Source organism: Bombina bombina, chromosome 2 (assembly GCF_027579735.1).
Source record: "Bombina bombina isolate aBomBom1 chromosome 2, aBomBom1.pri, whole genome shotgun sequence".
In the NCBI taxonomy this organism is placed as follows: Eukaryota; Metazoa; Chordata; class Amphibia; order Anura; family Bombinatoridae; genus Bombina; species Bombina bombina.
In genome coordinates this window covers 1,096,844,784-1,096,863,783 of record NC_069500.1, presented here as the reverse complement: position 1 = coordinate 1,096,863,783, position 19,000 = coordinate 1,096,844,784, and the positions used below count along the sequence as shown (strand labels likewise).

Genomic DNA, 19,000 nt, shown 5'->3' with positions numbered 1-19,000 from the left:
TTGGATCAGTAAATCTGACATACCATTACATCTGAGGTTTTTATTGAGATCATAGGTAGTATTGTGCCACCAATTATGATTGCATACTTATCGCTTAGGTTTAATGGGTACCTACATGTAGGCTTCTCTTTAATTTAAAGACTGGTGGCTGCTGTATGATATTTCATAGTTGGTGTTCTCTTCCCGGTTGGTGTGCTCATCACGGTTGGTGTCATGAGTACCGTGTTTCTTTTGGATTGTCCAGGTACAAATACAGTTTTGTTTAGGCTAGTCTCCTATTGTTTATCCCTTACAGGGCTAATATACTAGTTTTTGAGTTTATGGGTCTATTCCAATTTTATCTTGAGGTTCACATTGTTGAATGTTTGTCTTCTATGTGTGGTGGTGGGTGCACTTGCTGTTTTAAGTTACTTATGTATATAGATTATATAGTTATGTATTTTTCTTTTTGTCTAGATAAATAATTTATCTTGAAGAAGGCTCAAGGATAGAGCCGAAACGTTGACAACAATTACTCATGTACTTTGTTTATATTAAATAATTCAAGTATTCAAATCCTGTGAGTGCCCTCCTTCTTCACACACACATATATATATATATATATATATATATATATATATATATATATATATGTTGTATATATGTATTTATATGTGTATATATGTATTTACATACATATATATATATATATATATATATATATATATATATATATATATATATATATATATATATACACATAAATACATGTGTATACATAATATATATATAGTGCATTGGAGCCCTATGCTAACAAGTAGATGAAAACATGTAAAATCATATTTATGCAATATTCATATTTAATAAAGTGTTATACATATATAGATAGATAGATATATATTGCACCAAAATACCATCAGATACATGTTGAAATGTGTATTTAGGAATACAGGGAGTGCAGAATTATTAGGCAAGTTGTATTTTTGAGGATTAATTTTATTATTGAACAACAACCATGTTCTCAATGAACCCAAAAAACGAATTAATATCAAAGCTGAATAGTTTTGGAAGTAGTTTTTAGTTTGTTTTTAGTTATAGCTATTTTAGGGGGATATCTGTGTGTGCAGGTGACTATTACTGTGCATAATTATTAGGCAACTTAACAAAAAACAAATATATACCCATTTCAATTATTTATTGTTACCAGTGAAACCAATATAACATCTCAACATTCACAAATATACATTTCTGACATTCAAAAACAAAACAAAAACAAATCAGTGCCCAATATAGTCACCTTTCTTTGCAAGGACAGTCAAAAGCCTGCCATCCATGGATTCTGTCAGTGTTTTGATCTGTTCACCATCAACATTGCGTGCAGCAGCAACCACAGCCTCCCAGACACTGTTCAGAGAGGTGTACTGTTTTCCCTCCTTGTAAATCTCACATTTGATGATGGACCACAGGTTCTCAATGGGGTTCAGATCAGGTGAACAAGGAGGCCATGTCATTAGATTTTCTTCTTTTATACCCTTTCTTGCCAGCCACGCTGTGGAGTACTTGGACGCGTGTGATGGAGCATTGTCCTGCATGAAAATCATGTTTTTCTTGAAGGATGCAGACTTCTTCCTGTACCACTGCTTGAAGAAGGTGTCTTCCAGAAACTGGCAGTAGGACTGGGAGTTGAGCTTGACTCCATCCTCAACCCGAAAAGGCCCCACAAGCTCATCTTTGATGATACCAGCCCAAACCAGTACTCCACCTCCACCTTGCTGGCGTCTGAGTCGGACTGGAGCTCTCTGCCCTTTACCAATCCAGCCACGGGCCCATCCATCTGGCCCATCAAGACTCACTCTCATTTCATCAGTCCATAAAACCTTAGAAAAATCAGTCTTGAGATATTTCTTGGCCCAGTCTTGACGTTTCAGCTTGTGTGTCTTGTTCAGTGGTGGTCGTCTTTCAGCCTTTCTTACCTTGGCCATGTCTCTGAGTATTGCACACCTTGTGCTTTTGGGCACTCCAGTGATGTTGCAGCTCTGAAATATGGCCAAACTGGTGGCAAGTGGCATCTTGGCAGCTGCACGCTTGACTTTTCTCAGTTCATGGGCAGTTATTTTGCGCCTTGGTTTTTCCACACGCTTCTTGCGACCCTGTTGACTATTTTGAATGAAACGCTTGATTGTTTGATGATCACGCTTCAGAAGCTTTGCAATTTTAAGAGTGCTGCATCCCTCTGCAAGATATCTCACTATTTTTGACTTTTCTGAGCCTGTCAAGTCCTTCTTTTGACCCATTTTGCCAAAGGAAAGGAAGTTGCCTAATAATTATGCACACCTGATATAGGGTGTTGATGTCATTAGACCACACCCCTTCTCATTACAGAGATGCACATCACCTAATATGCTTAATTGGTAGTAGGCTTTCGAGCCTATACAGCTTGGAGTAAGACAACATGCATAAAGAGGATGATGTGGTCAAAATACTCATTTGCCTAATAATTCTGCACTCCCTGTAAGAACATATTCTGCTATGTGAAGAACATTGGAATGCGAAATATTCATATTTTCATGTTGGGTTAGTTCACTTGAGAATATGCAATCGAGTTTTGCGCACGAGTAGGATGTTAGGCTTTTTCTTCCACTTTTTTTCCTCCATTGACTTCAAAGGTGTGCAGAAAGCTTACTTCTAGCAGAGTTAGCACTCGAGTGGGAGAGATAAATACCACTCCACTCGTAATCTGGCCTCATATCAGCCATTGAGGATTATGTACTTACATTTCTCATTAGTTTTAATATAACATTAAGAACAGTTTTTAAACTTTTTTATACAATTAATAAAATTGCTGCTCGTCTTTCTTATACTTGACAGAATTTCTTTCCTATAATGCCCATCTAACCTTATTATTTTATGTAAATGTTTACCTTACTAATATCTCAAGAAGCTGTCTTATTTCCCACCAAAGTATACTGAGCAACATATGCACATTTTGTGTGATTTTGGATTACTGGAACTAGCCATAGGTACAAATCATTTAAGTTAACATTCTGAAAAGTTTATATTCATTTTGACAGCTCCCACTTTATCGAAGGAGATTAGCTTTTTAATTACTTTGATAAACAGGGTCAGACAATGCCAAAGCACAGTGTGAATAGCGTCTGTTCCATGAACAGGTAATCCCAGGAACTGGTTGCTTCTGTTGGAGTGTAAACAGTAATTAAGCTATTAAACTCACCTATCCCACACTAGGTTTTTGTTAAAACATTGGTGTATTTTAAAAACAGCAGCCCATTGATAAGAAATCTAAAAAGATTATGCAGAAATATATATGCTACAGATCTATATTAATATATTTGTATTTGCAAGGCAGTGTCTTATCGTTATCTCAGGCTATGTTACAAACATTATTAATCACTGTCAGAATGCTTTCAGTACACCCCATATCAATTTAAAAGGAAATTGCTACACTGGATTAAACAAGCTGACATAAACAATGCATACTTAAAGGACCAGTAAACACAGTAGATTTGCATAATCAACAAATACAAGATAACAAGACAATACAATAGCATTTACTCTGAATTTCAAATAAGTAGTAGATTCTTTTCTAACACATTTCAAAATTATGTATATTTCCACTCCCCCTGTACCATGTGATAGCAATCAACCAATCACAAATGCATATACGTATAGTCTGAGTTCTTGCACATGCTCAGTAGGAGCTGGTGACTCAAAAAAGTGCAAATATAAAAGACTGTGCACATTTTTTTAATGGAAGTAAATTGGAAAGTTGTTTAAAATTACATGCTGTATCTGAATCATGAAAATTTAATCAAACCTGAGTGTCCCTTTAAAGACCAAGACATTGCATGAGAATAGCTTTTAACAAACATTCAATTTTTTGCAGTACACACATACATAATCTGCTATAAAATATGGCTGATCATAATGAAAAACAAATTCATTATACTAAAGAAACGTAGATATTTAGTATAAACATATTTGATTTTTTTCAGTCAATTAATTATTGGAAATATTAACATACAACTGACATAAGGAATTCATAGTCTGTCAGTTTTCAAATTACAGCTACATTAAAATTGACCTGCCAGCATCTACTGCTTCAAGTTTGCAATGCGTCATACCTTAACACCAAACAAGCTGGCTACAATGTAAAAAAAAAATTTGTATCTGCTTCAGAGATTTTTGGTTTTAATTTTGGTCTAATTTCTATAGACCAAGAAAAGCTTTTGATCTTGTAGATCATGCTTATTTACTTAGGGACAGATTACGAGTGGAGCGCAAAATATCGATTACATGAGAGCAATGTTTGCGCTCCACTCAGTAATACCAGCGCACGCAAATGGGCGCTTATATTACAAGTTGAGCGTAATGCAATTGTAGGGAAGCTTTGTGCTCATGAGCATATATATTTATATGTGTTTATACATACAGTATATATTTAAAGGGATACCACAGTCTCCATACACCACACTGTAAAGGCACTTTACAGTGCTGTTTTTTTCTAACATCCCACACCCGCTCACTTTAACTCCTAAAAACTGCTTTCTCTCTTATTCTTTCTCGCTCTCTCTGCATGAGCCCTATATTCCAGTTATATGCACATAGCACGGTAACTGCAACCCACTTTATGCTGTGTATTAAACCTCTGAAATGGGTTAAACCCATAGGTAAAATTCCACACAGGAGCAAGAAGCAATGCAGCTTCCGAGCAAAGCACGGCCTGTGACTGGCAGCTACATGGAACTGTAGCACCTTGCAGCAGAGTGGGCCTTTACCTATAAATTTAACCCCTTTGAAGAGGTTAAAACAAATTTATCTAAAATCAGTAGTTAAAAATGACACAATTTATTGTATTAATGTACATATAAAGATTCTGTCATCTCATCCATCAGTGAATATTTACATACTATAGTTTTATTTTTATTATTTTATTATTTTTAGTATCCATCCTCACCATTAGATATAGACAACTTGACAAGGGTGCAAAGTTGCGGTATTTGTACAAATAAACACAGAAGAACCTGCAAGCTTTACAGACTTCTGTATATATTAAACATAGCAGGTAACATGTACAGAGGGCTGTTTGTCTTGAAAATGTGACTCACTATGTAAATATTACAGATAAACATGTGCTTAGTTCCCTGGGTCAGGGGATTGCTCCTTTTTTACTCTGAAATGGCTACCCAGGCTATGGGAAATGTGCCCAGTTTGTTTTAAGAGTGCTGCCCATTATCTGTATCCAGAGGTTTCTACAAATGAAGTCGTCACAGTGTATTGCATGTATTTAGGGAGACAACATGTAATCACAAGCGCAACAAGCATGCATTATTTAAGGCCAGTAAGACATTAGTTTCCAAGCAACGGAGGTGTCTTTATTGTTCTCTTGGCCAATAATAGTAACTAACACTTCCATTTTGTGATTTTTTTTAGTATTGTTTTATTTTTGTATACTAACTGATTGATTTTTTTTATGACACATATTCCAAAAACTCTTTTGTCTCCTACATTTGTGGCCTTGGTTCTACATTTTATTAAACTCTGAATTAAGCAATTGCATTATAATACATCTGCATATCTGACACTACTTCCTCCTCATTAAAGGGAAACTCTAGTCAAAATAAACATTTATGATTCAGAAAACCATGCAGTTTTAAGACACTTTCCAATTTACTTCCATTATCAAATTTTGCTCAGTCTTTTTATATTCACACTTTCTGGGGATCCTACTGAGCATGTGCACAAGTTCACAGGGTATACGTATACTAGTCTGTGATTGGCTGATGTCTATCACATGATACATGGGTCCGGAAAATGGGGGGGGGGGATTGTCAGAAAAAAATCTACTGCTTATTTGAAATTCAGAGTAAGTGCTATTGCATTGTCTTTTTCTTATGTACTTGTTAATTATGTAATTCTAGAGCACTGAGTGGTCCTTTAACTCTCTTGGTCGGGGTACAGCAATGCTCAGTTTTGTGACCCATGCTCTTCACTCTCATGGCTCATTCAGTTTGTTCCTACAACTAAGCAGCTTGCCATATTTATTACATTTGTTTGCCAGACAGAATGTTCAATAGCATGCAAACCTGACGACAGGATTTTTCATTTCTGAAGAGAAATTTGATTACTTTTAATTTTTATATTGAATTATAATCTTCTATCATCCATCTTCAATATAATCTATATGTGACTAAAGGAGCAAAGAGGTTAAAACCTTCATAGAAGTTAGACATATAATGCGACTCATCCTACAAGGCATTTCCAAATTTTCTGTATGAAACATGAGAAGCAGTTTCTGGGTTATAAAGTACAAAGGTGACGCTCCAATTCTGATACCTGTTACTGCTCCCTGCACACATCTATCAAGGTCTTTATTTGAAAAATCCATCTATGAGGGTGCATAGTAAAGTTTATATACATAATTTGCATACAAAGAGAGAAGCGCTCTACCAGGAACGAACAACAGCTCAGTGGCTTGTTCTATGGCGATTTACCACCCGGAAGCAGCCTCTTTTAGACCAGTGTGCTTTTCACAGAAGAAAACTTTCCTGAAGTATATCAGTCTGATCCTGCCAAGTAAGGTCAGTCCAGCCCCGAAATACCAGGCAATTCTCCTCTGAACAAGGAACATGACAACCCCAGACGATCGTTTCGGCCTCCTATGGGCCTCGTCAGTGAGGTGCAGCCACATTCCTCTAAGCACACTGGGCAAGGAGTCCACGTCTGGTTTCCCCCATCACCCATAGGGAGACTTCCCCAGGGTCATAATAATTTGCATACAAAGAGAGAAGCGCTCTACCAGGAACGAACAACAGCTCAGTGGCTTGTTCTATGGCGATTTACCACCCGGAAGCAGCCTCTTTTAGACCAGTGTGCTTTTCACAGAAGAAAACTTTCCTGAAGTATATCAGTCTGATCCTGCCAAGTAAGGTCAGTCCAGCCCCGAAATACCAGGCAATTCTCCTCTGAACAAGGAACATGACGTTTCGGCCTCCTATGGGCCTCGTCAGTGAGGTGCAGCCACATTCCTCTAAGCACACTGGGCAAGGAGCCCACGTCTGGTTTCCCCCATCACCCATAGGGAGACTTCCCCAGGGTCATAATAATTTGCATACAAAGAGAGAAGCGCTCTACCAGGAACGAACAACAGCTCAGTGGCTTGTTCTATGGCGATTTACCACCCGGAAGCAGCCTCTTTTAGACCAGTGTGCTTTTCACAGAAGAAAACTTTCCTGAAGTATATCAGTCTGATCCTGCCAAGTAAGGTCAGTCCAGCCCCGAAATACCAGGCAATTCTCCTCTGAACAAGGAACATGACAACCCCAGACGATCGTTTCGGCCTCCTATGGGCCTCGTCAGTGAGGTGCAGCCACATTCCTCTAAGCACACTGGGCAAGGCATAGTAAAGTTTATAATATACTTAGATTAATTAGTTCATACTTACACTGTCAGAAAAAAGGTATAGTTGGGGTCCGTTTGTGAACACGGTACAACTGTTGTGGTTGTACCCTCAAGTTACACCTTAATGAATTCAGGGGTCAAGTTGAGCGGGAACGCATGGGAACGGAGTTCCTGCACTATTTTTGCAGGAGGAACTAAGTCCCTATGGGCAGAGAACAGAAACACTTCAGTAAACACTGCTGCTGCTGGTGGGAGGAGATGGAGCACAGTCTGTTTAGAGGGATAGTGAGATGCTCTAGTAAAGGGCAGTAACACTTACTGCAATACACTAAATTCAAGCCTGTCAGTGATCCAGCTGTGTGATAACCCTGCACTGTGTGGAACACATGGTGCTTACATTTCTGTGTGGCTTGCTCTGAGTTTATTTAGCTCCCCTCAGTAGAAATAGGCCTATTGCACCTCAAGTGGGTGAGGCTCTGTGACAGATGAAGAGTCACCGGCCCAAAGGCAACCATTCAACCCTTTACTGATTTTAATTTGCTTTCATTAACCAACGTGTATAGATTATATACATATAAATACAGTGTGTGTGTGTATGTATATAAAACATAATTATTAATTGTGAAGGGGGGTGGAAGTCTTGGTGAGTTCCAAGGCTTTTTTTGTATGACTTGACCCCTGAATGAATTAATATCTACATTTAGGGGTAATGTACAAATATGTTTTCAACTGTCCATATCTGTACCATTTAATCCCCAAGTAAATGTACAATCACTTGTATGACCAAAAGGTTAAGGGGGGTGGGTGGTTCAAGATTGCCAAACTCTGCAAGTGCATAAAATATGTGCACCTGAGCATTATTATTTCCCAAATAGTAAACTGCTATGTTATACTTAGGCTACATAGAGTTATCTCAATTATTTAATGAACACATGAGACTAGATTACAAGTGGCACACTATCGTTAGCCTGGGTGTGACATTGCAATATCCCGCCCCTCAAATTTGCTCTCATATTGCAGGCTGAAAGTAAATGCGACTGAAGTCCTGACGTAAAGAGTTAGGGTTAAATAAAAAGTTGCACCAAACACAACATAAATACTTTAAAATAAAGTGTTAGACTCAAATACACACTATCTAATAAAATATATTTATAGAAATATTAATTTAAAAAGTTATAAGAGTTCAAAGGTATATGGTATATGTCAAGTTTGAATGGAAAGGGCTATAGTGTATATATATATATATATATATACCTACATACATACACACACACACACGTCTAAATATGTGTATGTATTATATATACACATATGTATATAGGTGTATACATGTGTATTTATGTGTTTATATGTATATATATATATAATTTGGAGCCCTTTCCGCTCAAATACCTGAAAACAGGAAATATCGTTTTTATTGAATATTAATATGCTGCTTCTAAATGGCACACAGGCACTAAATTAACATTTTAATGTTTATATTTGGAGCATCATGTATTGGAGTGTGCTTTAAATATGTTTGGACTTGTTATTCTATAACAGGGCTCGACAAACTTAGGGAGCTACTAGCTCCAAGAATTTTACCCAGGCTCCTAAATTTTTGGGTTACTCAAATACCACTGTCTGACTCCTAAAAGTATTTCTGGCTCCTAAATTTTAAACAGATTTATTGACCCCTGTTCTATAGCAACAGAAATGTTGTATGATTACAAGTTCTAAATTAACATTTCATATGGCATTTCAATACTATGATTGAAATATATTAAAAACATCTAACACATTTGCCTAACACGTCATCTGAGGCACAACAACATAAAAAAATTCATTTGCATGAAGGGGGCAAAGGAACCCATTTTAGCAAGGTAATAAAATATCAACTAAGCCATTCTTTAGTAGGATAAGTATTACAAATCAACATATCCACACAGGACATGATACCTATGTATGAACCCCAAATAGATCATTTAAATGCCTGTCTATTCTTTCACTTACTGTATATCTACCCCTTAAAGCACTGCAACACATTTACCAGTATAACCTGTTTATTAAACAACAGAATGAAGGGCATGTATAGTGACATTATTAAGATTACAGTCACTGAAGTCACTGGGACATACACAACAACAGGTTTCAATCATGGCTGATTACAGGCTGAAATATGAAACAGGTTAGCCCAATAGACATCAGTATTGCCCCTCAAATGAGTATAAGAATGTCCCCTTAAAGCTCAGGAGCACCAGTTCATGCTGAGAAAAAAATATCTAGACACAAGTGCTAAAGTGTACTGGCCATTTGCAGTGAATAAGATCACTACTGTAAAAGCCCTGGAGGTCTGTATTATGGCTCTGAACTATAGACTGTAAAAAGTCTCCTACCAACCTAAAGGTGTAATTGTGCAGTGATCATTTTACCTTAAAACAGGCTCTGAACATGAGAAGAAAGGGTGCATATTAATGTCCCTTTAATTTCAATTATTTACCCAAACATTTTTAATAGCTAAGCTCTTGGATAAGGGTTTGGTTTGAATATTTCCTGTTGAAGAATAGGTGGGGAAACTAAGGTGACCAATATGCTGCAGAAAGCAGAAATGTTTACTAGAAAAATTACCATTAGGAATATATCAAGTAGAATTTAATATAACGGCAAACATTACAATCAAAATTCACATGACAAAAGTTGAGCTTGTATTTGCTTTGAAGTAAATTATTTGAATTAAAGTGGCACTCCCATTTCATCCACATAATGTATACTTAATTTCCTATGAGCAACTGACTGTAATACTGAATCATACCAGCAGAGGCATGCCAGGACAAGATAAAGGCTTGTTATCGACTAAACATTCCCATCTCTGTATTGGATGTCCATTACAAACCAAGAATAATATGATGCCACCTAGATATTTTGATGAGCTTGGTTCAAACAGTGATGGCCTATTTCCTAACACATGAGAACCACAAACCAATATTTTAAGAGCCTTAAACACAAATGACTATTAAACTCACAGACAATAATACATTTCCTAATGTCCACCAGTAACATAGGGCCAGATTTAAGTATGGTTGCAGCGTACCATCTGCCTGCAGTTCTCTCCTTTAGAGGAAACTTTTGAGTTGTGGCTACACCAAAGCTTATATTTTTAGCTCCACTTTTTTTGCCTGGGGCCACAAAAACTATGGTACAAATTCTTAGTTCTACTTTTTGGTTTAAAATTTACTGTGAAGGTAAACACGTTTTAAAAAAAATAAAACAAAAAACTGTATTTATCCCAACATCTGCAAATGTTACATACACATTTAAAACTTTTATCGAGTATTAAAAAAAACAGTTAAGTCTGAGCTTTAGCATTTAGTCTACAAATTACCTGCTGTACAATTAACTTAGAAAAGACACCACAGCAATTTGTTCACTTTGATCATTTGTGAGTTTTTTACTTTGAAACTGACAGCCACTGAGTTATACATCCTGAATACAATAAGCAAGAATTGACTGAACTGCAGGAAATTTGTCAGCCAAGTGGGAACATTTCTGTGTGTGAAAGACAAGAAGTTCCCAACTGCAAGAATACAAAATCCAGATGTATGAAAAGTTCAGATAATATAATCATAAATATGAATTATAGACTTAATACCAGAAAGTCCTAAAAAATAAAATCAATGATAACTTTTAGAAGTGTGTATCCAGTTCTTGGATGAGCTCATATGGTGGTAAAGTTAATTTTAGGCTTAACTTTTCTTAGTTTAAGAACAAAACAGAAATTTTAGGCTACATGTAATGAAAATAAATGTATTCTCTATAGTAATATCAGTTCTTAAAAAGAATTGATTTTGCTTGACGAGCTAGAGGTTCGTTAATTTCATCATTTACTTTAAACTGCGCAGTGCAATGTTTGGATATCTCCTGTTTCTTCTTGACTGCTCAATTCACAATAAATATTTATCTTTTTTTTACCCTGCCTCTTGGCCTCTAATGTGATTAACTCATTTGCTGCCCATACCCCATGCTATTTTTTTTCCATTCCGGTACAGGCAGTACAGCCAATCACAAGTACTTTAGCTATTACGTGCAACAGTTTTCAAATGTTTTAAAATGTCAATATATTTCCTGTTGACCTGGCACTATACCCACTTCAATAGGAAACTCCTTGAATCCATAGACAACCAAACATTTATTTCATGTAAAAAAAAAAAAAAAAAGTACTGTATAAAAAGCTTTAATGTCAATTACACAAATTGATCTTATATTTTATTTATCTTACTCTAAGTTTTGTGTTCCTCCTGCCTGATAGGCTACAAAGTAAAAACAGAAGACACGCCCCCTCTTTATCTACCCAACCGAAAACAGTTTTTCTACTTCATCTACATGCACCTGTCCAGCTTAAGGTCAATGAAAAGCCATGTATGCGTCAGGAATTTGTACTTCTATTAATAATAATCCCTTGTAAACAGAAAATGTGAATTAATAGAGGCGTATTAGACAAAAACTGGGGGATTCTTTTTGCCTTTCTGGATCTGAGCATCATTGACAATTAGTTTCAGGCAAAGGTACTTTCAAGTTAGAACAATGTTATGTCTATAGATAAAGCACTGCTCACTTGTTGGTTAACTCCAGTATACATATGTTATTATACTAGTTTTTCTTAAATGTGCTCATTAGCTTTTGAGTGGAAACATTTTACTTGGGCCCTTAGTGTACAAATGTTGGGCAATCATCCATGGAAATTATAATGTGTAGGTTTGCCAGCTGTCCCCCCAGGAAAATACTGCACAAGCTAGGTGACTGGGCACATAATGGCTCCTCCAGAAAACTGTACCTCCAGCCCCACTCTTGACCCCCCATGCATAGTTCTCACAGCTGAGCAGTGATTTTATCACCTTGGCTGCTGTAACACACAATTTTAACCCTTTGACTGCCAATGAAACATGCAGCAGTTATTTGACCCTTCTTTGACTGCCAGTAGCACACACAGAGCAAAAATATTAACCTGGTCTCTACACGTAGCACAAACAGAGCATCTTTTTAACATCCCCATGACCGCCAGCAACACATAAGGCAGTGCTTTGTTTCTTACATTCCTTGGCTGCCAGTAACAGAGACTATTGCATGAGCAGTGTAATTTACATGTATGTTATGGCCTTTAAAATGTAGCTGTCGTGCATGGAACTTTCAAAGTTAAGTAGGCTCAGTAGCACCAATGCACTACTGGAAGCTAGCTGGTGATTGGTGGCTACGAACATATGCCTCTTGTCCTTGGCTCCCCAGCTGCGTGGAGCTGACTTTAACTACTCTTCTGCAAGGGTTAAAATAAAGGATACAAGAACTTAATTAATAAAATACTGTAAGGCAACAGCATTTTCTTTTTGCACTTCTGTCTGTCTTTAAGTGTCCATCATTTGTATATATCGATTTTACAGGTTAGTCTGCTAATATACTGGGCCTGTAAGTATAAGTAAAATCTTATATAAACATGGCAAACCTTGAATCTATACACATTAGTGCTAAAAAGCTACTGAGAAGAAATGCATAAATATGTAAAAAAAATAAAAAAATGTATGTACATAAGAAGAGCACTACATATGAGGAAATAACAAGGGCTAGTTTATATCATAGATGTAACAACCAATACATCCATTTAACAACTGTATAAAAAGAGGCATTAAACACTTTGAGTTGGTAATATAAAATAATAAATCATGTATGTGTGTATATATTATATTTATTTATATATATATATATATATATATATATATATATATATATATATATATATATATATATATATATATATATATATATATATATATAAACTCTGCAATATACTTTTCTTGGAATTATAGTCTGAAATTTTGAGCTTTTCAGTTCCTGTTAGAAATTGAATTGCAGAACACTGTGTATATACACACATTAACACATAAATATATATGTATATAACCATATACATATATATTTACAATTTGCTGCCCATCGTTGCATGACTTACCCCCTCCTTCACTGCACTAGCTCTCATGCTGAGTCTCACGGCATGAGAACGAGGCTCCCATTGGAGCCTATGGAAGCGCACTTTTGTGAGCGCAATGCTTCCCAGCAATGTGAATGCAAGCTCACGTTTGCATTGCTGTCAACTTGTAATACCAGCGCACTTCAGTGTGCGCTGGTATTACTCAGTGGAGCGCAAATATCACTTTCATGAAAACGATATTTAGCGCTCCACTTGTAATCTGGCCCTTAGTGTTTAATGTCCCTTTAAATAGTTTGGGCATATAGTTTACAACTGAAATAAAAACACAGGATGATGATGGCTAGCTTTGGTATAAAAAATTTACTTTTCTACTTTTTTCAAACACTTAGAGAATAGTTGGGAGTGACACTCATACTCCTGAGAATTAGCTATGTAACACTCACATATGAGCTACACTCCTAGAAAACATGCCAACCTGAATCTAGGCTACTTAGGGTGGACAAAGCAATCCAAGAACAGAGACAGGGCAGTCCTGGACATAGCTGGGAAATACATGGACAGTGGTATTGAATTATTTTTAGTGTTTAGATGGTCCTCAGGGACAGCAGTCCTTAGCTCCTAAAACTGGATCCAACAAAAAACATAAAGGGTTGAAGCTATGTAGAGCCCATTTAGAGGAATTAGTTTGGTCCAATTTACTCAACTAGTAAACACAGAAACATCTTATTTCACATGGCATAAACCCTAAAACATAACTATTTGTGCAAATCATATCCTATTGGCAAATATGTGATTATTACAATATATTAGTTATTTTGTAAAATCAGCAGGTCCTACAAATGTATGATTTGCACAGGACCTAGGGGACCTTAAAATGGTTTTGTATATTTTATAAGTCCAACATCTGCACAAACAGAAAGAAGCTGAAAAAAACTAAGATTCAGATACCATAAGCATGATGAACAAATAAACAAATTGCGTGTTGCTTGTAATGCCATTAAACAAATGCTATAGTTCTACAATATCCTTCTACCAGTAGGATGTACAGACTTGGATCACCTTGTTAGTAGTTGCCTGTGTCATCATGATATATGACATTACATTTTCACAAGCTCTGGATATTGAATAAAGCTTCATGCTTTAAATACCAATATAAATACCATTTACTAATTACTAATTGTATTTCATTAAACTTTATTTTAAACAATTTACAGTGTGATCCATTGAAATAAACACACTGCTATTTGTAATGAATTATGCATACTTAGATATTTATAACTAGCAATGACTAAATGCACCATACCTGTAAACATGAGACTGCAACAAGCGTACTTTAATCCTGAAATATCCAAGATGATAAAGTGAAGTTTTCCTACGCACAGGGTGTCTGTAGATATAAAATGACAGGTGTACCGGTCTCCTTGGTTGTACATAAAGGTAAGCCTGACAGGTAAACCAAACCCCTTGGGACGAGAAACACTGTCTTATGACATTATCCTCGCAGAGGCAGAAGGATTGTCAAGAGAACAGCAGATTTAACTGGTAAGCTGCAAGCAGGTTTATGCTCACCCTTTAAAAACCTCAAATATTTGACAGCAGATTGCAAGTATGGGTGGGGAGTAGAGACAGAGGATTAGTAAAACTGGCTGGGAATTTGTTTCTAACATAGGAGCTATGAAGGCCAGATAGGGGGGAGGACTGGGAGGAGGTTGGAACACTGGGAGGAGGGGCAATACCTACAGGTCTGACTCAGGTGTATGTAGAGCAACACACCACCCCTCTGCAGACTGAGGTGTGTGTGCACTGCCACTCCTTGTATGCAAAGTAACTTGTAGTGCTGTCTGTGAAAGACAAGACGGCAGAATATTAAACTGCATAGTGAAATACCTTACTTGTGTGTGATCTGGCAATGGGCCTAGTAAGCCTGGATAAGCTGTTTCTCGAGTTATTGCAAAGAACCACAGCTATAGTGATGCTTTACAGATAGTCAGCATTCCTCATACTCTGCTCAGTGTTAGAAAATTTATTTTCATTGTTCTCTTCACTTTTTGTTAGGATCCATGTATCAGTTATACATTATGGTAAAGTGTTAACTTTTCGAAAAGATGGCAGGTAATATAACTTTGTGATACAAATCAAAACACAATTTTAATATGCACTGAGGAAAAGCATTTACTGGCTTAAACAAAACACAGGAAATTAAACTGTGTATCTCAGGATTAGGCAGACATAATCTCTGAGTTATAGGATTTGTGTGAAAAAAGGGAAAAAAGTATTAATTGTGTAGCTGTTTTAAACTTGCATCCTAAAATGCATAATTTAGGATTAGTATACCCAGTCAAATGACATAAATTATATGTTCTTTTGTTAGAACAAAAAAATAGTAAAATGAAATATAAAAACCCCTATAAAACAGGTGATGCAATCATTACTAAATATTCTTATATCTGTATATAACTGTTTCATGATGGAGTGGAATATCACTGTATTATGCATACGTATAGGAGTGTTATTTCACCACAGAAGCATTATTGGTAAGTTTAGGTGAGGTGTCAGGTTCAGTTTAGGTGGGAGGTAGGGGCTGAACTACCCAGTGGCATCACTAGGGGGGATGCGGGCCGCACCTGGGTGACACCACCCAGGGGGTCACACCACCAGAATTTTTAATTTTTTTAAAATTTTATTGAAATTCAAAGAAATACAATGTAGAGATGCATAGATTATTTTTATTAGAGGGGCCAGCATTTGTGAACATTAGTCGGACTGGGGAAGTTGTAGACACTTAATTTTTTTGCCCACTATGAATGTTGTGGGTGTGCCGTGGGGCTTGCAAAGTTGCACTGCTAGCCTAAACCTGCCTGCCTATCTGTGCTCACTGCTCAGTGACGTGTGGAGCAGTGGAGTCACTCACTGCTGTGCTGTCTCTCTAAACGGGAACCGGGAAATCGTGAGGGGGATGCCTGGCACCTGACCGCATGACTGTCTGACACTCTCTCTAAAGTAAAGGAGCCACATATGATGCCCACCAGACCGATACGGTTACGGTACACTAAGTGCACACTGAAGAGGTAGGAGGGGAGGGCGGGCGGGGGTCTGGGGGTGGTCAGAGTGCAGAGGTGATTGGCCATAAAAAGCGGTAGGCATGCGGCCCGGGGCTGTGCACTGACAGACTTCTGTCAGAGAGCAGAATTTTCATAGTTTGTGCATGTGTCTTTTGTGTGTGTGTGTCTAAGTGTTTTTGTGTGTGCCTGAGTATTTTTGTGTGTGTGTTTTTGTGTGTGTGTTTGAGTGTGTTTCCGAGTGTTTGTGTGTGCATCTGAGTGTGTTTTTAAGTGTGTCTGAGTGTGTCTAAGTGTTTGTATGTGTGTGTGCCTGTGTTTGTGTGTTTGTGTGTGTCTGCTTTCTGGGGGGGAGGGGGGGTGACACCATAACTTACCGCACCGGGTGACACCAACCCTAGTGACGCCACTGGAACTACCATTGGGGCAGCATGTGTTGTGGCACCAGGGCCCACATGCTGGGAGAGCAAATGGCAGCCAGCAGGGGCAGAACTACCGGGGTCCAGAGGTCACAACTGAGCCCGGGCCCCTGAGGGGGGCAACTTTAGATAGAAAAAAATTCAACTTTTTTTCTTTCAATAAAAAACGTTGACCTGCATTGATATCATGTGAGTGTGACGTGATGCTACAATAGTGTCTCTGTCTCTAACAGGGGTTGGTGTTTCTGTTTTACCCATTGGTGTTTAGGTGTGTAGATATATATGTATGTATGTGACTGTGTGTGTATTTATGCATGTATGTGTGTGTGTATGTTTGTGGAACCAGCAGATGACAGACCTTGTTACTACCGCATGGGGGGGCGGGGGTAAACAGTGTCATTAAACAGTACCACTATATACAGTACGGGGGGGGCTGGACCATGTCACAGACTACTATATGAAGTACTGGGGCGGGTAGGGTCAGGCCAGCCATCTCACCAGCAGATTACAAACTGTGTTACTAACTAACTACAGGTGGCCCTTGGTTTGCGCTGGTTCAATTTGCGCCATTTCAGAATAACGCCCTTTTTTTCAGTCATGTGACTGCTATTGAAAAGCACTGAGAAGCAGAGTGCATTGATTAAAATAAGGACAGGCCAGTAGGTGGAGCTGTCCGCTTGTGTTACAGCAAAGATATGCAAGCTTAACAGGTCTGAAATGAATCAGTGTACACAGACAAGACCAGACCAGATCTATCGAGCTGTTAAAGGAACAAGATCTAGCAGCCATGAGGGAAACTTTACATCTTCATGCCCAGCTGCTTGAAGGTGAGGGTGCCTAAAAAATCAGTCCAGCCTGGAATGTATAGAATATCTGCAGACCGGATATTAGCTAACAGTGTATGCTACTGTTTCAATGCAGAGACCTTACTGCTTTGTTTGCATAAAAATGCAAGTAAAAAAAATGTTTTTGTTCATTAAACTTAGTTTGATATATTCTGTGTTGTGTGAATATTTGATACTGTTTATAATGTTGTTTAGCATTTATAGTCTTCATTTCAAGGTTTTAAAAATAATGTATTATAAGTTACTTAGGTTCCAGGCTCCTCTCAATATTGACATAACTCCCTCACTTCCCATTGACATTATAAATTGGGTTTCAATTTACAACGATTTCAATTTACAACCATTCCTTCTGGAACCTAACCCAGCGTAAACTGAGGGCTACCTGTATATACATTACTGGTGGGTTAAACAGTGGGTTAAACAGTGTCACTATATACAGTAATAGGGGATCAGGCCATCTCACAGACTCACATCTCACAGACTGTGGGCACAGGGTACCCCTTTTTGCAGACATGTATTCTGATTCACAATTTTTTTTCAGTTTTAAATGTTAAAAAAAAAAAAGATATGTATCAAATTTGGGGGTGGCTGGTGCCCTTCTTAGATTCTTGCACCTGGGCCCTGTAGTTTCTAGTTACTCCTCTGGCAGCCCGTCTATTCCACAATGTGTATTTTATTAGTGCAGGTTGTATGTCTATCTATCTATCTATCCTCAAAATCATTATGCAGAGCAGCATGTATATTATTACCAATGCTTAATACTGAGTTATCTTTGGGGTGCCCAAAAAAAGCAGAGGGAGTTATTGCAATGCTGGTGAAATAGTTTAGAGGGCTAATAATGGTTTAGGGTTTTTAGCTTTAGGAGGATTTTGTGATTGAGGTTGTAATGTTTTAGAGGTTGATAGCAGTTAGGGTAGTAAATGGCAAGGGTTAATGTAATGGGGACGTGAAGTATTAGAGGTTAATAGTGTTTAGGGTTTTTAATGGTGTAGGCTAGTTTATTGGGGAGCATAGCAATCTAGAGGTTACATTCGATTGAGGGTCTGACAGAGGACATTAGTTAAGAAAACAAGGCTTTGATATTTTGTAATTGTTTTTGAGCCTTTGCTAGATATTGTGTTACAACAAATTACTTTGCTTCTGATAACACAATGTATACTGCTCATGTGAGGCTCAAAAAAATTCAGTGCAAAGGTGGAAGTGGTTCTGATTTTGTGCAGCCGGTATTAGGAACCCATTCAGCTTGCATTGTTGTGCTGGACAGTGGAAAGGACACTTCTGCAAAAAAGCAGAACATTTTATTTTTGCATTGCAACGTTTCTT

The 19,000-nt window shown here is 37.5% G+C and overlaps 1 protein-coding gene across 2 annotated transcripts in view; it reads right to left on the bottom strand.

Moving 5' to 3' along the window:
- Positions 1-15,031, bottom strand: part of FHIP1A (FHF complex subunit HOOK interacting protein 1A) — a 477,992-nt gene extending 462,961 nt beyond the window's left edge. For both annotated transcript variants that reach the window (XM_053703737.1, XM_053703738.1), the window contains exon 1: positions 14,658-15,031. The gene's annotated coding sequence lies outside the window, so the exon portion shown is untranslated. The remainder of the gene's footprint in view (positions 1-14,657) is intronic.
- Between the last annotated feature and the right edge of the window lie 3,969 nt (positions 15,032-19,000).